The 20,494-nt window shown below is 32.8% G+C and overlaps 1 long non-coding RNA gene across 1 annotated transcript; it reads right to left on the bottom strand.

The window, feature by feature from the left end:
* Positions 1 to 6,757: 6,757 nt before the first annotated feature.
* LOC123707213 lies at positions 6,758 to 8,776 on the bottom strand. The gene is made up of 3 exons (XR_006753464.1): positions 8,675 to 8,776; positions 7,121 to 7,303; positions 6,758 to 6,812 (listed from the first exon to the last, which is right to left on the bottom strand). It is a non-coding gene; the product is annotated as an uncharacterized LOC123707213 (long non-coding RNA).
* Between the last annotated feature and the right edge of the window lie 11,718 nt (positions 8,777 to 20,494).

Below are 20,494 nucleotides of genomic sequence, written 5' to 3'. Positions count from 1 at the left end.
CAACATCATTTTTATAGATAAATGGGGTATCTCAAATCAGAAACGTTGAGAACAATGAATTGTTTTCTCTCGGTTTCTTCTGTAAAAAAAAAACATTGCACAGCTGGGATGTAAACACATAACAAGGTTGAACCGCAGGTCTCCGTCTCTGCGCTAGTACTAAAATTAAAAATATTATCAGAAAATGCGTTTATTTACGGAATCAAACAAATGAACTCAAGGAAATTATTAAAAGAGTCTCTGCCCCATGATCACCAATTATGGATAATTACAACAAAAAAATATTTTGTACGTAAAAGGAAAAATCCTTTTACAAATTTAGTGACTAATTCCCCGATCACATAAGTGTACTTTAGTTTGTTCGTTGCTCTCTCCAAAACAAACATTACTTAGACAACATTATACTGGTCCAGGGACACGCTAAAAGGGTGCATGTTGTCAGTTTGGATATTAAAAAGTTTATGCTTTAGAGATTTTCACTATAATTTGAGTCACTGAATATAATTAAATTAATACGTATTACCTACGACTATTAAATATAGCTGTACAGCAGAGAGCAGAGTATATCTATGATTAATTCGAGGAGAAATTAAAGCTCAAAAACAGATTGCAATTCCTCGTATATCATTAGTCGATAATAATAGACAAGATAAAAGCTGACCACACTTTTTATGACGCTTCAAAATTTGATCTGGGACTAAGATTTAAAAAATAAAATGACATTATTCTTTATAAGGCATTGATATAAGATATGATATTTATTCTTTACGTGCATTAATTTATCTTAGATTTGGGAAACCTTTTAGAAGATTTTAATGTATATTTAAAAAAAAATTGACGTTCATAAGTGTACATCGTGTTACCTATATGAATAAACGATTTTTGACTTTGACCTTTTAAAAAAAGATACTTGTGTCAGGGTTCCCAGCTCCTCTAAAGCACACTAAACACTAAAGATTGTACACACAATGTTAATTGTATATTTTAACAATGACAATACATATTTAACATTTAAGATGTATGTATTTCTGTTGTGAATATTTCTTTCCTTAATAGGATAGTAAGATGCTAGGTGCCTCCGGTGCTTCCGGAAAATGGACTGCGAGGTTTCCGCTCAGTTTTGTAATTTTATACAAATTAAGAGCGGACCGTATCTCTCTCCTTTCTGGTTTCTTCTATTTATTTTTGCCATAGTCATTTTGTATGATGATTTGGTATTTTAAAAGAGTACCGAAAATTTTTTACGCCGGCTTTTTCTCTCGGCCTACACCCTCTGTCTTCTTTACCGATGAGGAGGGGATCTCTGGGGTACAATTCTAATGACGTGAAATAAGTAACCTTTATGTTATATTCCATAATAAACATATATTTTTTCACATATAAAACTTTTGCGCCAGACATAAAACAAGTTTCCTCACAATGTTTTCGAATCACCCCATGCCCACAGTCAGGCCAACACTGTTCTTTGCGAGTTAACGGCCAACAATTATTTAAATACAGGAATGTTGGTACAATTATCTTAGAACTCGACTCGTAAAATAATAGTTAAAACACAAAATGTCTGTCACTTTTATGTTTTAAATGTCTGAAACTTTTTTAAAGAAATAAATTCCGTGTAGTTGACATAAACAAATTTAAAATGTCAAGTTAGTGCAAGGTGAGAATTTCAAAATATAACAGTACCGTCAACAAACTGAGTACTTTGTAGATAGAATAAAGTGGTCTAGAGTTGTCTCTGGCAGCTGTAAAATGCACTTTTACCAGTTTCATAAAACTGCAAATATTTATTTTACACTTTTATGTAATATCCGCTTCATTATCTTAATAGATAACTCCGTGATTTACTTTTTTAAAATATACTTATTAACTTTTTCCTTTTTTTTAACCTTTTGAATATATTATGTATTTCATCCTTGGCTATATCTTAAGTATAATAGTTTATTTTATATATAATTTATATAGAAGGCAGAAATGCGAGGCTGTGACTAAGCAACGTGTAGAAATCCTCGGAACAGTGAGGTCGCTCCGTGAAGCCTGCGAGGTGCCCAGGAGACTTCTGTGCTTCTGGAAGGAGTTAGGCTGGCTTAGTTAGCCAGGACTTTACGCACAATGGACCTATGGAGCGTCTTAGTGCGGAAACAGAGTCCACACATACATATAGAAGGAAGAAATAAATAAATACCGACGGATAACCACAAACGCTAAATGATAAACTAAAAACGATAACCATAAATATTTAAGGATGTTAAACACGTTAGTGCACGTAATGCACAAATTTTTACCTACCTACTAGACTAACATTGCTTTCATATACGTAAACGTCTTCCATAAAATAAATTTTAAATTAAGAAACTAAATATAAATTTCTTTTTGATTTTATACGGTACGAACATCTAAAAATAACAACATCTGAGTTTTGTTCCTTATTCCTTATATTATATTTTAACAATGATGATAAGGATGACAGCTAAAATTGTGTTTTGCCCTTATTCAATATTATTTTTAATGGAGCCTCGCTGTTAGTCTAAAGGTTCTTGAGAGCTCAGCTCGGGCTGTTTTGGGAAGCCTAACTCTGGCTGATTTGAGTTAAACTTCTGGCTGGTGGCCTTTAATGTATTATTAGAAATCGTAATCGGAGCCAATTAAATGTGTCCCGTACACACTTTTACAGTAAGGGGTTATACTTGATGCACCATGGTGTCGGGATGGCCTTGTCGAAGTGGCGTTTAGACACTGACTTGTGGAGACTTCGATGATCCTCATGGGCGGATGCATGGGAGTGTTCAAGCTCGTACCGGCGCCTTCTACCCAACGGTTCTATCCCACTTACATGTTGTTATTGTATGTATAATTTACGCAAATTTCCACGGTTTAATATTTTTTTCAATTAACCTAACAATACCTTATAAAATAGATAGTAAAATGTTTAATAGTCGTTTTTCGCTTAACCACGTAGTTAAGTATGTTTGTTAATTTTCAGAATATCCGCTGTTAATTACATTAAACCAATATATGAAAATGATTTGCATAATTTCGATATTGTAGTTTCAATATAACGTCTGTTAACAGTTGCAATCTGAAAATTTCGTTGTTCCCCGTTGAATGTGGAGAATGCAAAATTACGTCATATTTTCCCGGATATATGATTACCGCAGGCTTTCCGGCAATATGAATATAGAATGTTAACAGTATAAGACTTCTCTATTCATAGTCAATTAAAACTAAAATAAGCTTGCAGAATAGCTTCAATGAAAATAATTATACAGTATTTTGGAGTATTTTAGTCAGTAGTTCAGACTAGAGTTCGCGCTATGTATCAACTCTCACTAAGGGTGAGATCAACCGTTATTTAGGGCTAGCCGTTCTTGTCGTACTTCACTTCTATTATTTTTGGTATGACTATAAGGATATCTCTTTAGAACTAAAGGGATAAAACACTATTAATTTAAAAAATAGAGTTTTTAACTAATAAAATAGAAGTACGTAATTTAAATTTTAACCTCATAAACATTTTTTTTTATTTAGCTCGGTAACAAGTACGAAGAGGCATCAATAATTAGTGATAATGCAATACATTCTACGTGGAAAGAAAATAATACTGGCAGGTATAGCCCAGACATAAGATGTAATAGTAATAAAAAATAAATTTATTATCTTTTTTATTTTTTTAATAGAAGTCAATTGTTGTCATGACGGAACGTGTAAAATTGATAAAATTTAAGACCGCGCGTTATAAAATATCTCTGCTAGAAACATGGTAAATTAGAAGAGGAAGAGAAGAGAGTCATTGGAGCATCACAGATTCATGATCCTTGATATTCTACGGTTGCTTATTACTATCCTAAGTTTAAACGAGGAAGTACTTCCATGAACTATAGACGGGACCCCGACCTCGATAGTGACCGATAAAAATTATTTAAAAAATTAAAAACTTTGTCGTGGCAGATCGTCGTGTTAATTACTAATGGCAGAAAAAATATAGATCTCTATAGGAAATGACAATCATGTTATACGCTACCATTTGGTATAAAATGAGTCAGCACGCTGGCTGCCCAAGTCTGACTTCTCTGAATACAAATATGAACAGGATGAATTTTTACATACATAAGTCATAGTTGGCGCCAAGTCTCTTTTGAGATTCCCGCCCAAATTTTTACCCATAAATAGACACTTCACATGACAAATCGTTCTTTTATCTCGACTATCTTCCATAGTATGACGATATTTATAATTGTAGCTTATAAATATCAATAATAATGATTATTTAGAGTAATATGTATGAAATATGGCTTCAAAAGCTTTATCTTGTTATAACATTTATATATATATTTCTTAAATTAAGAGGAATCCACCTGGTACAAAGGTTCCTGACTCCTAAATGTTCGTGTAATATTTTTTGAACTTGACTCATACCAATGCCTAGGCTTGCCCATATCTGATGATTGGTCACTCTTTTATCTTCCTCTATCATGCGTCGCACAGCACTGATGCTACCTTCAGTAGTCACTGTTAAAAGACGTCCCTCACGTGGATCATCATTGAGATTGCTACGTCCACGCTTAAAATTGTTAAACCAATTGTAAATAGTGGCACGAGATGGGACTTCATTAAGAAATGCTAATCGCAGCCTATCATGGCTTTGTTGTTGAGTAAGAACATAACGAAAGTCATAATAAATCATTGACCGAAAATTTTCTCGTATTAGGTTAGTTTAATTTTCAAGTGTAACAAGAGTTTTAGATTTGCCGCCAATTCACAAAAACAAATGACAAATGAATGCAATATAGTACTTTAGGTTACCAAAAAGTTCTAAAATTGAAATTAAAAAAGTTTTCATTAGCAATGTTTCTAACTGGCCAGTTCCCACGGCTCACTTAGTGTATGGCTATCTAATCCTAATACTATCTAGATGTTTAATTTTGTTGGTTTGATTGAAAAGTAATGTACCTAATATTTTATTAAATACGAGAAATATGTATGAAATCTAGTATCAACCGTTCTATTTATCTTCTGCATTATTACCTCAAATCAAAAAGATTTTTCCACAATTCCCTGGTTAACTCAATATAAACTCGTATTTGAAATATGTCAGTCTTTTGTTAGGCTTCAGCTAATTTGCACAAGGAAAGGTGAACAAAGGCGATCACTATTAAATCGTATATGGAAATTGTAGGCAACTTAAGTACTCAGTAGGGTTTTTTCTCTGAATGGAGAAACGTAAAACTGGACCCAGGTTTACTTATGGTAAACCTAGGTATAATTAATAAACGTTTTAATGTATATTCAAAAATGAAAAATAAGACTGCTCGATCTTATCATTAAAACATTATCGTAAATATTTGTGAGTTGGAAATAATTAAATAAATACAATGTTAAAGTTGTTATACGAATAGTATGTAGTTTAGTAAAACATATTTCCATTTAGTTTTTTCTTTGTTAGCGGCTTTGTTAAAATTCTTTCAGTGTTTCTGTTCATCCTACGATAAATGTTTATACGGTAAAAAGCTATGACGAACTACGAACTAATTAAAATAAAAGTCATGCCATGTTTTGAGTATGCCAACCGCAAATACTAACAACCTCATACCAGCTTCATATTTCAAAAGTTATTTTTCAATTACGGTGACAACTGCACCTGCATCTATATACGGGAGATTTATTGTCGATAGCTCTTTAAAGGAATGTCAAACTAGGAAAAATAATAGCATTTTTTTATTTTAAAAACAAAATACTTCTTACATCCCTCGCTTTTTATTCTGTTTACCATTCTCAGAGCAGTGTTCAAAGTCAAAGTCAAAAATCATTTATTCATATAGGTAACACAATGTACACTTATGAACGTCAATAAAAAAGAAATATTCATTAAATGCTTGCTTTTACATTTACCTCTAGTGCTCAAATCAAGAGCGTAGAACGGAAGATAAGAACTGGCAATAAACTCTCCGCCACTCTTTTTAATCGCCAAGTTTTTTTTTTGTATTACACATATTTTGTAAGGAGCTGCAACCATAACACCATGTTCAACGTGACATCAGCAGGAGGCATGGTGAAATAGGAGCACGCACTTACATTCTCGTCGGAACAACACGCAAACGCACGCAAGTTGGCCTAGTGGCTTCAGCCTTCAGCTATTCGTAAAAGAAAACATCGTGAGGAAACCAGTATGCTTTAGACGCAAAAAGTCACGTGTGTGTCAGGCACAGAAGGCGTTTGCACCAACTTGTCTATTAGTAAAGAACAATGATCAGATCTTAAAAGGTAGCGCCTCGAGTTTTAAGAGACATCTTTACGGGAATTTATTTAAATAAATTAAAAATATTTATTATAATAAATTAATTAATTATAATAAATATTTATTATTATAAACCTTTTTAATACAAAATATAGATAATTGAAGTGAAACTTCCTTATCGGCGTTGTAAAAAAAATTACCGTCACATCCTTCGGTTACGCGTCACATTCTTGTTGTCTTTCTTGTCCCTACCACTGTAGATTCGTAGAGATTCGAAGCCAGAAATATATATATAATAACAATGATAGTAATAGTTCTATTACAATTGATGAAATTCTTTAATAATCTTAGTAAATAATAAGGTAAAATGAATATATGATAAAAGCCTTTTGTCAAACTTTATCTAATTTAACTTTATTTAACCAATTTCTGTAAAGTTGGATATAATAGATAATTTTTCGAAAAATAAGGTCATAAAGAAGTTTCACTTCTTGCGTCTGTACGCTAGTACACGCACACATTTTGATTATTAGCTACTTGTATTCTTCTGGTCGCTGTCGTTAATCCGGGATCTTTATTTCTGTAAAATAATAATAAATATTAAAGTTTTTCCACTTCCTCAGCTACAAATTAAGTGGCACTAAGTTTCAATTTTTACAGAATAAGGAGCAAACAGGCAGGAGGCTCTTGTTAAGGGAACATGGACACTTTCAATGCTCGCGAGTGCGCTTCCGGACTTTTAATCAAATAATTAAACAATGCAGATACATTTCTTCGCTCACATCATTATTTTTATGATCAGCCAGCATGTTATCATCCTTCTGGGACCACCTCGAAACTCTTGCTGAGCATCAAGGTCAAAGGACAGCGAATTTCTAGAATACTCACAGCATTCTTCATATTTTATACAAACGCCTTCATCATTTCGGAGATAGTCGCCGATGCAGACACAACCAGGATCCACGCAACCAGCTGCTATGGACGGACAGGGTCCTCTATTTTTGAGCTCTTGGCAAGTCTTAAAGCACGTCGCCATCTTGCAGTCTACAAACACCTCGTTTTCGGGACAATCTGTAAATTTTACAGTTAGATTTATGAGAGATATGGAGTTTTGTACGCAATTTGATAGTATTTATTTTTTAATATAAGGACTATTGTCGCAAACTTGTCATCACACGGTACAAAATCAATCGCGACATTTTTGATTTCAATTTCGATGTAGTTCTCTCCATATTAGCGCCATAGCACGATTTTAAGGTTACAGCAGTAACCTTGCCTTGTCCGCAAATATGCGTAATTTGCATGCAACAATTTTGCTGCCAATTATCTAATTATTCAAGTTTCCGAAAGTTATGCAAATATTTATAAATTATTTCAGGACTGTACCCTAATCATGATACTGAAAGTATATAATTAAATAATTTCATCTTACTGATTGAGTATAATTTAATAATTTTAAAACCAATTTTATGACCCGTAATATTTTTTTATTTTTCCCGCCGTAGAACAAATATATACTTCCGTATTCATTCAAAAGTCAGTGTATTGTCACCGTTTACTGCCACAATTAACGCATGCATCACTTGTCTCTTTTCATCACAGCGTAAGCACACGTTGACTAAAAGTGACGAAAGATTACTATAGTATAAACAATATCGGCTTGATACAATACTTTTATATAATTTGTGTCCAATGCAACCTTTTCTTAGAGATACTATACAATTGCTGGAGCAACAGGATGTTTTGAAAAATTGAGGTTATTGTTTTCACATTATATTAACACGTACAACAAAGAATAAATTTATTCTAAACAATTAAATATATGTCATTAAATCCTTTAATGATAATGCCCTGAATTGAATGCTTAAGAGAGTGTGTGCGTCTGGCTATACTCTCGGTGTGTAACCCCGACTATTCAGGAAAACGCCGCCCTTATAAAACTTAGAAAACCTGTGTGAGCGAATGATACAGCCTTGGCTCGTACACATAGATACAATTTATTTGTTTAATAAATTGTATCCTATTAAACGTCAAAAACAAAAAATATATACATGAATTAAATTCGCTGGCGGTTTTTATACAGATGTTCAAATATATTTTAAATAAAACTCTTTGTTTGAAGCTATTTGTCAATTTGGTTCAATCGTTTAAAATATGAGCTTAAAACTAATATAAAGTGGCGTTGCAACGCTTACAAAAAACTAACATGCCTTATTTAAGGGTTCTTAAATCTAAGACACTCCAATAAAAGTGTAGTCCAAGACCTTTTTGGACATTATCGAAAACAATAATTTTATAGTACAATTTATAAGCATGAGAAAACCTCATCTCAAATGATCATTTTGGCGTGTGAATTCTAAAACTTGGTTTACGCTTCTAATTATTTACTAAAATATATAAATTTGTTTTTAAGCTACACTTCGATATATGGTAAAAAAATACCTTTAACTGTATCGCCGGACGCTAGCGCAGACGCAACTAAACACAAAAACAAAAGAGGCATTATGTTCGCCATTTTAATGTGTATAAATAACACTAAACATATCTTATCCTCGTCGCACTTTATATAGCCGCGAACACAACTACGAGTATACTGTATAGTATAGACATCAAGCAAGGTCAAAGTATAAGCATTTTTATCACTACGGTGATACTTATAGACATTGTTATGCTGAATTGAGTTCCTTTTTATTATATTTTGGTCTGATTGAATATGATAATGTTATTTTTTAATTCGGTATTTTTCTTTAATTCTGCCAGCTACTCAAATATTTAAAACTTGCAGGGAATTGTGGAGCTGGATAAATTTTTTTGAAAGGAATATATACGTGCTAACTTTAATTATAAAAATTTAAACACATTTAGGTGTTTTACAATTACAATAACTAAAAATATTTTTTTTCTGGTAAATTTCTATTACAAATGCCACAGTATAAAATATATTTTCGCCTCACCAGTGGGGAAAGAACCTTCATATCCGTTATCCAAGGTTAATCTTAAAAACGTGTTTTCATATAATAACATAATTGCTGACGGAAAATCAGACCATCGTATCTTAAGTTATAAAGGCATAAATCTGAAAAATATTGCCAGTATCAACAGCCTTTATCATGTCGTTAAAAGCTGGTCTTTTAATTTTCTGTATTGTTAGTATCAATGCTATGACCGTAGATAACGGCGATGCTCTTGGTAAGTCTCCGCTTGATTCTGAGAAATACCTGCCTTTTGTATTGATCCGATTAAAAAAATATAAAATTACCGAGCACGTAACGACGCCAAGATTATAAACATTGTTAAATATTTATTAATACATAATAGCATGTAATTAAATAGATGTACTTAGCTAAATCCTTTGAAGAAACAAAGATTTCATTCATTTATTTATATTATACTGACCATCTTGAGTGCTTTAGGATAGTTACGATTGAAACTCTAGTAGTACATCATTCATCGTTCATAGATATTACAGATTACATTCACTCACTTTTTTGTTTTAATAATCACTCCATTACAGATTGTCCAGCGAACGAAAAATATGTCGAATGTGAGTTGGCAGTTTGTGAGAAATATTGTACAGACCTCAGAACTCCTATAGCATGCCCTGGATTAGCCCCCGGCTGTTACAGGCCCGCATGTGTGTGCAAAGATTACTGGTTGAGAAACAAAGATGGCATCTGTGTGCCTTATCAAGATTGTGGTAAAGAGTCTAAATAATTATATTTTACAAGTATTATTTTTGTAATTAATCATTGATATTGACTTCCAATTTGGCGCCCTAGTTATTATCTGTCAAGATGGCGTCATTTTTAATAGTGCCGCCGAATTGTAACACGACTTTTTGAAGTGTAACTTCTTTAGACTCATGAGGGTAAAAACGTGACGAAGATGTGCAGCGTTTTTGTCGAAGAAAAGAGAGAGAGCGATTGAGAGAGAGTGAGAAAGCGAGATCGAGAAAAATACACGCTATTGGTTAATGCATTCGTTTAGTTGTTACATATGAGAACGTCAGATGGCAATTCGGTCGCATAACGTCTTGTGCAGTGAACGTAGATTTTTTAATTTATTTATATTATCATTAGCACGTTTACAGCGTGTAAACAGTGTGAATATAGATATACAAATACATGGAGTTATCATATACTAGTATATGATCATCTATAGGGGCTTGTACCTTAGTACTAATTAATTTACAAAGGAGTTTCACTCTGACATGTGTACTTTGTACGCACGCACGTTTTTATGGAACATGTACTCTTAGGACCCTCTTGAAGGAGATTAAAAAGCGCACAAAATGGGTAGCATAGCAAAATGTTATGTATAGCTTATACCTTAGTAATAATTAATTTACAAAGACGTTTCACTTTTGACATGTGTGCTTTTTACGCACACACATTTCTATAATTGATATTGGTTTCATTTTCAGACGCAGACAATAAAGGAGGTGCAATATTATTTTAGTTATTTTTCTATTATATTAAACGTTTAAAAAAATATGGTTATTGTTATTTATTGAATGAATAGCTAAAAGTAACGTATGTTCATGTTTGTATTAGATTGAATATCCTTGTTCTCTAAGTACCTGCAAGCTTAGAAAATAGGTTAATGACTTTAAATATTAAATCAATAATAAATAATGTAAGTTTAAATCTTTCAACTGAAGAACATGACTAATTCTACATGAAAATTTTACTTTCTTTCTACTACTAGCTTTCTTACTAACGTGAGACGTATCTAAATTATCGTTATTTATGTGTCTTTTTACTTTCTATTTTTAATGTATCATCTTTTTAGTTCATTTTTTTTTGTTCCTGTTTAGTTTTGTCTTAATAACGGTGTACAACATGTATTTAGCACTACTTGCCTATATTACGTAATTTAATACATTTTTATTTATTGTTTTTTTTTCACAGTGGTTGCCTGGAAGAGATCGCTCGAAAGCGATAAGGCCGCCAGTTGCCGTCCTTTTGATTTAATTATGTTCAATTTTTTTTTTATATTGTAGTGTAACGAAGTGATAATAAAAAAATAAATAAAGTAAAACTTACTCCTCATCTGCTTAAGTTCCTTCTATTCAATCTATAATTTATACACATAACATATTTAGCAACAATATTTCTCAATATTCCTTTACGCTAACTGGTATACAATATTTTTTCCGAAGGAGGTAGGCAGATGCCACGGGGTTTTAGCAACACTCATAACATACCTCTCGCTTCTTTCACTTTCATGACATGCATGACCGTTCTCTAGTACGTCTTACGGATTTGGCCCAGGTATTTACGACATGGCCTACCCGGCCTGACCTCACCCTTCAATTTTATAGTCCAGAAATCAATTTCTAGTTAATGTATGTAGCCATGCATTTTATGAATTAAAATGTTCTGCACATATATCAATAAATAAATCAGTGACGTTACAACCTTTTTAGGTCTGGGCCTCAGATTTCTGTATCTGTTTCATAATCATTGCTCAATCCTATAGGCAAGTAGGTGATCAGCCTCCTGTGCCTGACACAGGCCATCGACTTTTTGGGTCTTAGGCAAACCGGATTCCTGACGATGTTTTCTTTCACCGATCGAGTGAATGTTAAATGCGCACAAAAAAAGTTAATTGGTGCATAGTCGGGGATCGAACCTACGACCTCAGGGATGACAGTCGCACGCTGAAGCCACTACGCCAACATTGCTCTCAGCACATATATGCTATTAATAATATTACATATGATATAAAAATACGCCACACTTTATCCTATTACATATCCAATACAAACCTTGGACATAAATGGGAGACATAAATTCGTAGCATGTTGCCGTAACATCGTTGTATTAAGGTTATTTTATCACTTTCCTTTTATTCCTCACTTAGCGATATTAGGAAAGCTAATTGCGTAGAGAAGTGTTATCTTTGTACGTGACTGAAATCGGTAATACCCAGATTTAAAATAGTTCATTCCAATCAATACATTTCTTTATGTTACGATGTTTTTCCTTAGTCTTCAACTGTATGTATAGGGAGACTATGAATCTGTTGAGATTACATTGATACTTGAGAATACATTGGTATTGCCCTGAATGACACCCATCTGCGTTTATACGTATATCGTTATCAACGAAATAAAGAGTTACCACTGTGTAAGGTTCCTAGTCCATCGTAATTAGACAAACAAGGCCTCAGTTTTCTGTGTCGTTAGTGATCATTTTTTTAAAGGCAAATGGGTACATGACATCGATTTTTTGATTAAAGACAGGCCAACTAATATTTTTATCATCACATTAGCTAATTACGCAAATAGAAAATTCTATTGGTCGTGATTCGAATGAAAATAAGTTTAATTAAGATACCTAAATAATTCAATGAAAGTTGCTTAACAAATAAAACGGATACTGTAAGGTTTTATTAATGGTAAAGATAAAGGCAGGTAACTAGAATCCTGGGTGCCTACACATTCGCCTAAGATATAACGAGATATAGGTATATAGGAAGAGATAAGGAATACCACAAGCATTTTATACTCACAATATAACAGAACTATGGACACTAGTCGAAATTAATTACAACATAATGTGAATATGGTTAAAATATAACAGAAAACCGATACAGGACATTAACATTTATACTAGTAAATAATAAAACCTTACGTCTTGATAAAGTCATGATGATGACATTAATAAAATCCTCCAGTGTTGGCTTCAGCGTGTGACTCTCAGCCCTGAGGTCGTAGGTTCGATCGCCCGCTGTACAAAAATGGGTTTCCTTTCAATGTGCGCATTTAACATTCGCTCGAACGGTGAAGGAAAAAATCACGAAGAAACCGTCTTGCCTTAGACCCAAAAAGTCGACGGCATGTATCAGGCACAGGAGCCTGATCGCCTATTTGCCTATTAGATTAACAAATTATCATGAAACAGATACAGAAATCTAAGGTTGAGATCTAAAAAGTATGTAGGTCCACAGATTTATTTTTTTAAATAAAATCCTCTGTTATCTGTGTACTGGAAATCTCAGAATGATTCATGGTCAATTATTTGCTGATTCTAGTCATTACTGATAATACATACAGCTCTATGTAATTATTTATCAACTGCTAATGCATGGTTTTTCCGTATACAAACTGCATCAGAGACCGAAACTAATTAGTACCCGGAGTACTGGGTATAATTCCTGCAAAGTTATATGAATAGATTTTTCCAAATTATTTAAGAACAATCTTGTGTTATCCATATATTTTAAGGTAAGAATGTAATCAATTTTTTGTCAGTTATTATTGTAAAAACGTGATGAGCATAAAAACAAATATGTATATAGATGTATAAGCTGTCTACGGAAAATCCAAAACATCAAAGTTTCCGACTACATAAAGATGAGTCCTCGCATCGTAAGCCCAGTATTCGACAGATTTTCCAAAGGCATCATGACTTTAAAGGTGTTACCGATTTTATTGTTATTCTATGTTGCTTATTCTATGGAAGTCGGTGAAAAATCCTCAAGTAAGTTATAATAAATAATATATTATGATGTTAACTGACTTTTTGAAGTGAAACTTCTTTATCGGCATTGGAAAAACATTTTTCCGTTACGCACCATCTTTTTCTTGTACCTACCACGATTGATTCGAAGAGTACATTCTCCAGCAGAGTATTGATAAATTCTGTAATAATCTTCGTAGTAATAAGGTAAATTGAAATAATTGTATTCATGTCTGTGATAATAAAAGCTTCTTGTTAAACTTTCTAAAATTTTACTTTATTTAACCAATTTCTGTAAAGATGCATATAATAGATCATTTTTCGAAAAATAAGGTCATAAAGAAGTTTCACTTCTTATGAGTGTACATTAGTACACGCACACATTTTTTTATATAAACTTATGGCGCTACGACCTTTAAATTTACAATGTTAAATGTGGACAGAGAGTCCATTGGTGCACAGCCGGGGGACTCTACCTAAAATCACAGGGCTCTCATCCCTCATCCCGCATGCTGAAGCCGGACGCTTGACTCGATCAATTATCAATTATTAATTTAATTAGACCGTGTCATGCTAATTGCATTATAAATACATATTCTTAATTGTATTGTCCATTAAATTAACGACTGAAGTTGTAATTTGATATTTGATGGCATGAAATCTTGACAAAAATGTTAGGAATTAGGAGGTACAAAGATGATAAAATTGTATGGGTCAGAAAGCACTTTAAATAAAGTTCTCACTGCCGCTCGAACATCTTCTACCTGTAGAGCCGAGAGAGTTACTGTAAAAGTAATCCTTAGTTTATTGTTATTAATTATATTCGCTGGAATTTGATTATGGCAACATATATACAATCGCATCTTAATTCAATATCTCGTTTATTAAATTATTGCTATCTCAGTTATAGATTGCCCTGAGAACGAGGTGTACGTAAATTGTACCCTAGGAGTGTGTTGGAGAACCTGTGAAGACCTTAAGAAGCGACCTCCCTGTCCACCGTTAGCTCCATTTTGCGTTCTCCCTGGATGTCTTTGCAATGATGACTGGAAGCGGAACACCGATGGAGTCTGTGTTCCACCTCAAGATTGTTGTAAGCTGTAATTTTTTTTTTAAATATGTTATGCCTGAATAGGGCCGACAGTTATGTGAGATATACAGAGAGCTGTTGGAGAATAGGTGATCAGCCTTCTCTATCTAGCAATCAAATATTTTTTGGTGCGGATTCGGGCCCAGGATTTCTGGATTATCAACTTTTATTTATTATTTCTGGATTAAATCTTATTATTAATATATATTTTTAAACACAAATAATTTAACACAAAATAACGAGAATTTGTCTGTTTTTTTTTCAGAGACAATAGAAGATAAATAAATTGTATAAAGACATAACTAATTTTTTAGTTTTATTTTTTTCTGAGTGATATAATACTTATTGATACTAACAATGGGCTCAGCCTGTTAAGTTATAAAGAAAATATTTCATTAATTAAAAACACCGTTATTTATGATTTCTGTCAAAGCTTTTTGACATTTTGGACACATAGCGATACATGCTTTAATTTTAATGAACTTATAAACAACGTGTGTAGAAACAACAAAAACTGTTCCGAATTAAAAGAATAGACCTCTGAAAATGTATTCGCTTCTTTTACAAAACATCACTCAATAGTTGTAAAGGGATATCAATCTCTCAAGCGTAACTTTATACAAATATACTAAAAATAAATTTCCCGAACACGGCTAAAAGATACTATATAAGTCGGCATAAGTTACATCTAAGAATATTGTGCAAACAGGTTTTAATGTACTATTTCTAAGTACAAGGCTATGCATTATGTATAACCCACAGGTCCTCTTTTGTCGCTACGGGTGACGTGTAAAAAATGACCACATAAATATTATACGTGCCAAGAAAATGGGAATGCGGTTTAGGCAAGATTTAAGGGTTCGTTTCTGGTTTTTATGAAAATACACAAATATATTGTGTTCTATGTGTATTTCTTATATAAAATTATTGGTAACATATTTCAGAAAAACTTTTGAAAATAGCTTGTGTAAACATGTATTTTCGTGTATAATAAATTAATTTTCCACGGATTTCAATGTATCCATTTTAGTAACATTGACAAATCGTATCTAATTTTTAATTCCTAAATTAAATAACCTTTTTCTAAACGATTTAGTTATCAAGTTACAGAAATTTTGCAAAAACAATGTTTTCCTTATACACGGTTACTTACTTTGTTGTGAAAATATATTAGAATCTAATAAGAGTCCATTTACCAATTCTTAAACCATTGATATTGTCCATGAGCGGCGGTATCACCTAACATCAGATGAGCCTCCTGACTGTTTGCGGTGTGCTCTTTAAAAAGCTGACAAAAACAAGGATAGCTTTAAATAAAGTATCAGCTTACCAATTCTTAAAAGGCCGACAACGCACTTGCGAGCCCTCTGGCATTGAGAGTGTCCATAGGCGGCGGTATCACTTAACATCAGATGAGCCCTCTGCCGGTTTGGCCCATTTTACATAAAAAAGACAATCAAGTACTTACTTATTGTACTTATCGATAGCAGGTAAGAAAAAACACAATTAAGATAGTTATTCGTACCCTTACCAATTTTACGCAAGAGGAGTTCTCTAGATGCCAAAGTGTACCGTGGTCTGGTGCCTCAAAGACCACAATTAATTTATATTCAAATAAAACTCTATCACACAAATCTCGGTCCAATTGTTACGCCATAAAGCATAATTTACTGTAACAGATGACCAATCTAGCATTTCGCAAACAATGGAGAAAGAAATTCGGCAAAACGCAAGATAAAGCTGAGATCATTTTAATAATGTCGACTAATCAACGATTTTTTCTCAGATTATTCTAGCTTTTGATGGAGCGAAAAATGCATTACTTTGATTGATGGAGTATGCATTAAATCGATGTTTAACGGTCCGTTACTAAAGTTTTATGTTAAGGAAAATAAACTTTATAAAGGTTAGTGGATGAATTTAGCGCTTTGAACACACGAGGTTAATAGGTTCTTTAAAATCTTTTTAAATAACTCATTTCCCTATGCACGTAAATTTAAAGAATTTCTTTTGAAGTTTCGTTATATGTAAACTATTTTAATATATAAATTATAAATAAACTATAGACTAATAATAATAGACTTTTATAAACTAACAAATAAACAGTATGTACAATTTTCTTAACATAGTAATTATAATAATCAAAATATTGATAAATAGATATTTAAAACAAATTTAAAATGTTTGGTGCCTGTTCGTGTTTACTTTTATAAATTGTAACAACACAAATTTATTACGTATAAAAATTCGTATAAATATCGTAATTTGTGAGTAACATTACAGATTACCATTATTCTTGAGTATATATTGTTTTGTATGTATATAGTTTAATATTGTTAATAACTAACTATTAGAAAAAATAAACACACAAAAAGTATTCTACCCATAAATCAGCTGTTTAGGTTTGAGTTGACGTAGATATTTAAAATGTAATAATTAAACAAAAAAGTCCTAACGTTGAGAACTTGAAAACCAATTTCATCCCTGGCGAATCTGTTATGAAAACTGATTTAATCTGAATACTGGGAATATTACTTAGCGAGCTGTCGTACTTTTAATATAGGAAATTGAATAATATTTTATGTTTATTAAGCGATATTTTCTCGGTTTGAAGTTATTGATGGAAGCTCGTGATTTTGATAAAACTCTTTGTTCTTTTTAACACTATTATTATAAAGTGGGTAGAAACCTTTTCACAGCCATTGTCCACAGCATGTAACTATCATCCCTTGGGTCGTAACTTCGAATCCTGGCTGTACACCAATAAAGTTTCTTGCAAGCATTTAACACCATACCATAGCATACATGACATGCTTGGTTTCCTCACGGTGGGTCTACAAACTAATTCGACAGCGTGTAACAGCTACACAAGGCTGATCACCTACTTGCCTATTATAAAAATTGGGGTCTTGGGGCTATCTAGATGTTAGATAGATAGATAGAATAATCGAAGATCCTTTAGAAAGAGCACATCTTTGCTCTGTATACGTTTTTCGTCTTGAGCAATAAACTTTATTAACTTGAGATATATTACCTATATTTAATTGAGATATAATGAGGTTTCCTAACGTTTCCTTTAAAAAGCTTCCTTCCCTTCCAAAAAGCTAGCTAATAGATGATGAATGCATTAAGGTATTATGTTCTATGGATGAATGCAATACGCATTGGGTTATCGTGGGGACTACAAACCATTCCCTCTCGCCTAAGAGAGGAGTTATTATTGTGGCATTAGTGGGACATATACAACGTGTAATTGAGTACGCTGAAAATCTCGAAGATTATCAAGATTAAACTGAGTACAACGTGACGATTTTTACTGATAGGGCCCCATCAAAAGAAATTGCCAAGGGCCCCAAATGGTATAGTTACGCCAACGGCTGCAGTAACAAATGTCCTCACAAATTTTACTCACAGGAAAATCGGTTTCGCCTTTTTTGTTAAAACATTTGAATATCCGAATACAACCCGACACTATTTACGTCTGGACATAGTTGCTACTGAGTATTGTAAAATAAACTCTATATCGATTGTGTACAGTTCATTTTCCTTGTTGTTCATTTCCTTCAGCTCAGTTTGATTATTCCATCGTAAGTCAAGTTAGCAAGGCTGGCTGGCTAAGCGCCGGTTTCCTACCGTAAGGATAACTACTCCGTTAGATTTGGAATGTCCCCCATTGAGACACGGACCAAATTTCATTTATTTAAGTGTTATAATGTACGCTTTCTTGATTCCATTGTTCAAAATTTCCAACTGAATATAGTTTTTGGTTGCAGTTTAATAGATAAAGAATAAAGCACTGTAAATATTTATAAAGGACGAGCATACTACTGTTTACAAATATACAATCACTCTTTAGTATCTTTTTGAAGTTATACTTCTTTTGGCACGTCAGGAAAAATGATGAGAGTGAATTATTACGCGCGCACACAAAAAACCGATAGCCTAAAATTAGCATAGTCAATATTTTAAAATAAAAAAAATCCATTTCTTTAATTATGTACAAGTAATTTTCTTGGTGATATTTAAATAAACTTTATTTATAATAAAACTTTTACTATACTAAATACCTTTTTTCTAGTTTTAGTATGGTTTTTTCTACAAATGTAGAATAAGGCGAAAGATAACATTTTTAAAAAGATTTTTATCTTGTTATGCCAAAGAAGTATAACTTCTGACGCGTGAACATAAGTACACACACGTTTTTTTATTTAGTACCTACTAGCTAAAACCTCTTCTAGTCTAGTCTGACACTGTGACTGGCAATAGATAAACATACATATGACAAAAGAGTACCTAAGTCAACTTTTTATTCAACTTCATTATCTCGATCTCATTATAAAGTTTCAAAATTCAAACATCAGGTGCAAACTGACACGATTATTATCCGAATGTCACTGTCCTAAAGTTGGTACTGAATGCAACTGTAATAGCTTTGAATTCTACTTCTACCACCGAGCTCTACGAATTATTATGTATTTAATGTGAATCTTCTACTATTATAATCATTCAGTGCAGTGCAGTCTGTAAATCGTGGGGCAATAATAATAATCCAGTGTCACTACTCTGAATGAGTTTTAATCTCGTAATTTCGTACGTTTCTTTGATGATTTTTGTTTGATAAAGAAGTAGGTGATGAGCATTCTGTCTGTCACGTGTTTTCTATCACTGAACGAGTGAGTGTATGAAGCACAGGAATACAAAAATTTCATTGACCTAGATGCCTCATATAGATCGTCAAATATACTGTAGCGAAACCTACAATCCATGCCAAAGAATCCATACTATGACGTCATACGTCATATATACTTTTAGACCTTAGCCACTGTGGCCTTCGGGCAGGCAAGTTAGTCGTTAAACTGGTCGAGTTGTTGAAGAAACTGAACACAATCCATCCTCCACAAGATCACCCCTTAGAGCAGCAATATCATATCACTATGAGATTTCTTCCATTATATTGAATAAACAAAACGGGCCCATTGCTAACTCAGAATAATTGCTTCATATAAAAATTAATTGTGCTTTCACTAATGGTCCATAGTTTTAATGAGGCATTTACGCAATAATGCCAACTCCGTGCACTCGATTCCCGTATTTCTTTCGTAATAAGCTATTCTACCTGTATTATTAATTTAGAAAATATATTTTAAGACTGAAAGAGAGGGAAAGAGCTTGTTTTTCCGATTCCGAACCTTCAGATGTCTCTTTTTGTCTAACCTAGCTTATACAGTCACGCTTACAAATAATGACAAAATAACGAGAAGTTTTTTTCTCATTACTGTTGATATATAATTTTAGTGTATCTGGGATCCACACTCAGTTTACGCAGAAAGGATTGCTGTGAGTAAGAAGGCTTCCTTAGCCTAAATCTTGTTCGCAAAATAACCAAATTTACCTAATAAGCTTCCAAACTTGTTGTAAGTAAACAAATTAAAAATGCATATTTTTCTAACGTAATTGAAACCTAGTTATCGCTTGACGCACATTATTAAAAGTTTCTTATAAAAGTTTTAACAGCGAATTTTAGTTCCATCTGTAATTAATACTATTTATTAAAGTGCCTGCTGTGGATCAGCGATTGATTTGCAATTAAATGCTTTTGTTGCCGAGTTTTCATTTAACTTCAATTGTTTTAATAGAACATTTCATTTGTTTTATTCCAAAAATTTTCAAACAATAGAGCAGGCATATCTATTGTTTTTATTTCGT

The sequence above is a fragment of the Pieris brassicae genome, chromosome 3 (assembly GCF_905147105.1).
Source record: "Pieris brassicae chromosome 3, ilPieBrab1.1, whole genome shotgun sequence".
NCBI classification, from domain to species: domain Eukaryota; kingdom Metazoa; phylum Arthropoda; class Insecta; order Lepidoptera; family Pieridae; genus Pieris; species Pieris brassicae.
The sequence above is the reverse complement of the archived record's forward strand: the minus strand, read 5'-3'. Positions and strand labels throughout refer to the sequence as shown.